We start from the raw sequence: 6,274 nt of genomic DNA on the forward strand, positions 1-6,274 counted from the left end.
ATTGGTCCCGTTCGCAAGATTAGGCTGGTTTTAGTCAGCTTTTCCGCGCTACGCTTTTGCGACGACTCGTCCCCCGATTGCGACTTGACGCGGACGAATGGTACGCGTTTGCTACAACAGCTTTCGCGCCGCTTTTTTAGTCGCAACGAGCTCCAACGAGGAAGAAGCGCCAAGGTGCACTGGGGCAAAGCCGCTATGCAGTTTTGAACAGCTTCCCGTGGTACATCTCAGAGTAATTTTTACATGCTGCATCACATTTGAAAGCGAATTGCTTTCGAAGGCCCTATAAACAATTTCTTTTATTATATTTTTTAAATAGGAAATATTATAAAATGCCATTAATATTATGGCTCTCAAATGTTGGCATGATAAAAACGATTTAATGAATGAATTTTCAAGTCACCTGAAAATCTACAGTCCTCGTTTTTTTTTGTTTTTTTTTTTTCCTCTTTACAACACTGGTACAGAGACAAACAGCTAGCGACCGCTGTAGAAACAACAAATGCGGGACCTCACAAATTATTGCGGGGGAGATGGCGCGAGCAAAACTTGATTTTTTTATTTTGTGTTCAACAAACTTTTCGCAAGGTGAACCTTTTTCGCGTGCGACTAATCCCTTTCGATTAGTGCCGTGTGGTGAATTCCAAGGGCACGAGACGCATCCGTAAGCTCGATTTCAAAGTAACGCGCCGTGCGGCAAAGCCGAACTTCGCCCCGGCAGACGCGCAAAAAGACCCAAGTAGGTCTGGGTATTTATCGCTGCATATATATAGGGCCCTAGTGGCTCAGGCAACCAAGACATTTTGAAGCGCGCGCTCGAACGGCAAAGTCCAAAAGCTGTTTTGCGCACCCAGCCGGCCGCGAAACGACAAGATTTCGCAATCTCGGAATGAGAGCGGCTGCACAGCTAGGGGTTCATAAACGAGCATTGCTCGACTTCGACCAAAGTTGGGTGAGCGCGTCACCGCCCCGCGCGCGCCGGCGGCAGAGTCCACGACTACGGGCACCGGCGGGGTGCCGCAGCGCGCCGTTGTCGGTTGCGCACGATTCGGCGCTTTCTGCGGCGCAGCCCTTTCGAGCAGGTCCGCGCGCGTGCACCATATTCCACGAGTACGGCCGCGGTCGGGGCGCCGCGGCGCGCCGTTGCAGGTCGCGCACGAGCCAGCGCTTTCTGCGGCGCAGCCCTTTCGAGCAGGCCCGTTCGCGTGCAGCTTAGTCCACGAGTACGGCCGCGGTCGGGGCGGCGCGCCGTTGTAGGTCGCGCAAGAGCCAGCGCTTTCTGCCTGCGCTGCCCTTTCGAGCAGGCCCGCGCAGCATAGTCCACGAGTACGGCCGCGGTCGGGGCGCCGCGATGTGCCGTCGTAGGTCGCGGACGATTCAGTGCCTTCTGGGGCGAAGCCGTTTCGAGCAGGGCCGCTCGTTCGCGGCCGCTGCGGCGCGGCAGGGTGTTCGTGTACGGCCGGCGAGACGCACCACTGTGGGACTGTTTTGCATTGAAGGGCTCACGTTCTCGGTGATCATTTCTCGAGTACGATTGCGGGCGCCGAGCGCGCGACGTGCGCGCACGATTCGCCGTCTACTTTACGGCGGATTTTCCTCGAGTACGGCCAGTCGTTTACCCAGGAAGGTCTGGGCATTTATCGCTGCTATTATATGGGGGTGTAGAGGCGGCGGACCAACACGCTGTCTCGACCCCACGGCATTCGTCTGCAGCCTCATCCGCGTCTGCGATGGGGGCTGGTTGTCGGACGACGCTGTTTCCACTGTGTTTTGAGGTGTGTTCCGTGCTGTCCGGAACTCGATTCCGAGCAAGTGCGCCGAAGACGCGGGCGTGTCCCGTCGTCTGGCGGCTTGGCCGTATCGGCAACGCAGCAAGCGCCGTCCGGTGCACGAACGCCACGGCCTCGTGCCGCGTGCGCACCGGTGAGCGCGTTACAAATGTTTCTGCCCAAAGGCACGTGCTCTCTTGCCGCGCGACGAGATCCGGCCCCACGGGGCGGACGTCGCAGCGAGCTCGAACGACGCACAAAATAAGATGCGTCGCGCGCTGGGGCGCCTAAAGGCGGCCTCGAAAGCGCTGCGACAAAGGCACCCGTGGCGGGGTATTGCCTATGCATCTACCTGGTTGATCCTGCCAGTAATCATATGCTTGTCTCAAAGATTAAGCCATGCATGTCTAAGTACATGCCGAAATAAGGCGAAACCGCGAATGGCTCATTAAATCAGTTATGGTTCCTTAGATCGTTTCTTTCTACTTGGACAACTGTGGCAATTCTAGAGCTAATACATGCATTGAGCCTGAAGGCCTTTGGCTGACGGGCGCTTTTATTAGACCAAGACCCATCGGGTTCTGCCCGTACTCTGTGGTGACTCTGGATAACTTTGTGCTGATCGCATGGCCATGAGCCGGCGACGTTTCTTTCAAGTGTCTGCCTTATCAACTTTCGATGGTAGGTTACTTGCCTACCATGGTTGTTACGGGTAACGGAGAATCAGGGTTCGATTCCGGAGAGGGAGCCTGAGAAACGGCTACCACATCCAAGGAAGGCAGCAGGCGCGCAAATTACCCACTCCCGGCACGGGGAGGTAGTGACGAAAAATAACAATACGGGACTCTTTTGAGGCCCCGTAATTGAAATGAGTACACTCTAAATCCTTTAACGAGGATCAATTGGAGGGCAAGTCTGGTGCCAGCAGCCGCGGTAATTCCAGCTCCAATAGCGTATACTAAAGCTGCTGCGGTTAAAAAGCTCGTAGTTGGATCTCAGTTCCAGACGAGTAGTGCATCTACCCGATGCGACGGCTCGTACTGAACATCATGCCGGTCCTCTCTTGGTGCCCTTCATTGGTGCGTCTCGAGGTGGCCTGCGCTTTTACTTTGAAAAAATTAGAGTGCTCAACGCAGGCGAGTCGCCTGAATAAACTTGCATGGAATAATAGAACAAGACCCTGTTTCTGTTCTGTTGGTTTTTGGAATACGGGGTAATGATTAAGAGGGACAGACGGGGGCATTCGTATTGCGGCGCTAGAGGTGAAATTCTTGGACCGTCGCAAGACGAACTACTGCGAAAGCATTTGCCAAGAATGTTTTCTTTGATCAAGAACGAAAGTCAGAGGTTCGAAGGCGATCAGATACCGCCCTAGTTCTGACCATAAACGATGCCAACCAGCGATCCGCCTGAGTTACTCAAATGACTCGGCGGGCAGCTTCCGGGAAACCAAAGTATTTGGGTTCCGGGGGAAGTATGGTTGCAAAGCTGAAACTTAAAGGAATTGACGGAAGGGCACCACCAGGAGTGGAGCCTGCGGCTTAATTTGACTCAACACGGGAAAACTTACCCGGCCCGGACACTGGGAGGATTGACAGATTGAGAGCTCTTTCTTGATTCGGTGGATGGTGGTGCATGGCCGTTCTTAGTTGGTGGAGCGATTTGTCTGGTTAATTCCGATAACGAACGAGACTCTAGCCTATTAAATAGGTGCGGGGTTCCCAGCACCTTACAACCTTCTTAGAGGGACAAGCGGCTCCTAGCCGCACGAAACAGAGCAATAACAGGTCTGTGATGCCCTTAGATGTCCGGGGCCGCACGCGCGCTACACTGAAGGAAGCAGCGTGTCTTTATCCCTGTCTGAAAAGACTGGGTAACCCGTGGAACTTCTTTCGTGATTGGGATAGGGGCTTGCAATTGTTCCCCTTGAACGAGGAATTCCCAGTAAGCGCGAGTCATAAGCTCGCGTTGATTACGTCCCTGCCCTTTGTACACACCGCCCGTCGCTACTACCGATTGAATGATTTAGTGAGGTCTTCGGACCGATGTCCGGCGCGGCCTTTCGGTTGCGCCGGTCTGTTGGAAAGATGACCAAACTTGATCATTTAGAGGAAGTAAAAGTCGTAACAAGGTTTCCGTAGGTGAACCTGCGGAAGGATCATTACCGGACTGTGCTTGTCACGCCCGGCGCCGCCCCCACTTATAAGCGGGGGATGGCCTTTCACCGCGGAGTTGCGAGATTCTGAAGCCGCTTCTCTGCACAAATTGTTACGCCCAGCGGAGCTCCGTCACCAAGGGATTGTCGGACGGTCGGCTTCCGCGGGTACAAACGGCGTAACGCACCTATGACGGTGGGCTTTCGGTTATCGAAGAACTCATCCGCTTTTTCGAAGCGACGCACGGAGTCTGTGGTGCGGGCCGAGGGAAAGGCCTGCCCGCCGCCAAGGGAACGGCGGCGCTGCTGCGAAGTACGAGAGGAAACGCGGCTCGCTAGCTCTGCTGCGGCTACTTCTTTTTTTGCGTCAGAGTCCGTAGCGCAGGCTCAGGGGAAGGCCTGCGCGCCGCCAAGGGAACGGCGGCGCTGCTGCGAAGTACGAGCGGAAACGCTACTCGCTGGCTCTTTTGCAGAGAGTTGCGCAGAGTCGGTAGCGCGGGCCGAGTCAGTGGCCTGCGCGCCGCCAAGGGAACGGCGGCGCTGCGGCGAAGTACGAGAGGAAACGCTGCTCGCTAACTCTGCTGCGAAGCTCTTTGCGTTCGAGTCGGTAGCGCGGGCCGAGGGAAAGGCCTGCGCGCCGCCAAGGGAACGGCGGCGCTGCTGCGAAGTACGAGCGGAAACGCTGCTCGCGGGCTCTTTTGCAAAAGGAGTAAAAGAACGACTCGGAGTCTGTAGCGCGGGCCGAGGGAAAGGTCTGCCCGCTGCCAAGGGAACGGCGGCGCTGCTGCGAAGTACGAGAGGAACCGCAGCTCGCTGGCTCTGGATGTCGTTTGCTTCGTTCAAGGCGTGGTGAACGTCTGACGCTCGCTCGTCGGGCGCGATATTAGGCGCCGTGCCGATGGCGCGAAAGGAGACTTCGGGAACAAAAAGGACGACGGGGTTATAATCCCGCACTCGAACGCATTCGCGGCCTTGAGGTTCTCTCGGGGCTTCGTCCTTCCCGGTTTCCGAGTAGTCTGTCGGTGCGCCACCGAAAAGCCGTCCGAGACACTTGTGGTTGGTGGGCTCCCGTTGCGGGAGTAGTCCGACTGACTCTTTTCTTGCGGATTGTCAAGTACGCGCTGTCCGGCTCCAATGCTGAGCGGTGCGCAAGGCCTCTTATGCGAAGTTGATAGCGGCTCCTTTGTGCAAAAGTGGTAGACGGTGGAGGATGAGATCGCGGCAGCGTGACGTTGATAGAGGTCGGTCCAAGAGGCCACCCATGAGAAGCGTCGCTGTACGGATCTATCCAGGAGCGATCCACCGGAGAGAGAAGGTGCTTGAGAGCGGCGGTCGAAATGTGAACAGCAGTTGTGATGTGAACAGCAGATGACCATGTGAACAGCAGAACTTTTATCAAACCCTTCTACCGTGCTGGTGCGAAACCCCTCTGATGAAACCCAATGGATGACTCTTTCTTGGTTCCTTGATAGTGCGGCGTCATAAGGGGCTCTGTGACGCGCACATGATTTTTTCGCCCATAGCACCACGGAGAAGGAAAATGGGGACCGCACGCTGCTCACACGCTTCCTCTCGAGTAGCACTATCACTGCACAAGCCTTTTCGCAGAGGCGCAGCGCCCGAGCCGCTTGCAGGCTGGCACAGAGGCCGAACGAAACGCTGCGAGATGTTGCAGGAGTTGGACGAAACTGCGACACTGGAGACCAGGGGAAAAGCCTGGGTGTCTGAAACCCTTTGTTGTACTGTACGGAATTGAACAAACCAAACGCACGACTCTAAGCGGTGGATCACTCGGTTCTCGGGTCGATGAAGAACGCAGCCAGCTGCGAGACTTGGTGTGAATTGCAGGACACACTGAGCACTGATTCTTCGAACGCACATTGCGCCCTTGGGTCTTCCCTTGGGTTCGTCTGTCTGAGGGTCGGATCATATATCAAGAGAGGCGCCGGCGCCCGGGGATGGCGTCGCCGGCGACTCGTTTTGACCGTGTCGGCATCAAGGACGGCTCTGTACGAAACGCCGAAGATCCCTCGAAAGACTTTGCGCAAATTGAGGAGAGACGTGGGTCGAACCCTTGCGCCCGCGCGAAAGGCGGTCGAGTCGGGGTCGCCCTGCGCCACGCTTTGTGCCGAGGGCCGCGCAGGCTGCCAGTTGCGCGTCGTCCGGGCCTCCGAGAGAGGCGATTGCCGCAGGAAGGGATTACCTGCAGTGCGGTCGTTCAAGGGAGACGAGGCCGGAAGGACGAGCGCCAGAGCGGCATTTGCGGGCTGGCCTACGGAGAGAGTGGAAACAAACTTTCCTCGCGAAACGCGAGAGACGGGAGCGCCTGGTCCGGGCACGCCCGCGCGAG

The 6,274-nt window shown here is 56.5% G+C and overlaps 2 non-coding genes across 2 annotated transcripts; both read left to right on the top strand.

Annotated features, from left to right (window-relative positions):
* The first annotated feature begins 2,118 nt into the window (after positions 1-2,118).
* LOC146210215 (small subunit ribosomal RNA) lies at positions 2,119-3,933 on the top strand. Its single transcript, XR_014704591.1, has one exon. It is a non-coding gene; the product is annotated as a small subunit ribosomal RNA (ribosomal RNA).
* Positions 3,934-5,695: 1,762 nt separating this feature from the next.
* Positions 5,696-5,848, top strand: LOC146210216 (5.8S ribosomal RNA). Its single transcript, XR_014704641.1, has one exon. It is a non-coding gene; the product is annotated as a 5.8S ribosomal RNA (ribosomal RNA).
* The last annotated feature ends 426 nt before the right edge of the window (positions 5,849-6,274 follow it).

The sequence above is a fragment of the Amblyomma maculatum genome, chromosome 1 (genome assembly GCF_055883805.1).
Source record: "Amblyomma maculatum isolate TAMU_Amacu chromosome 1, ASM5588380v1, whole genome shotgun sequence".
NCBI classification, from domain to species: Eukaryota; Metazoa; Arthropoda; class Arachnida; order Ixodida; family Ixodidae; genus Amblyomma; species Amblyomma maculatum.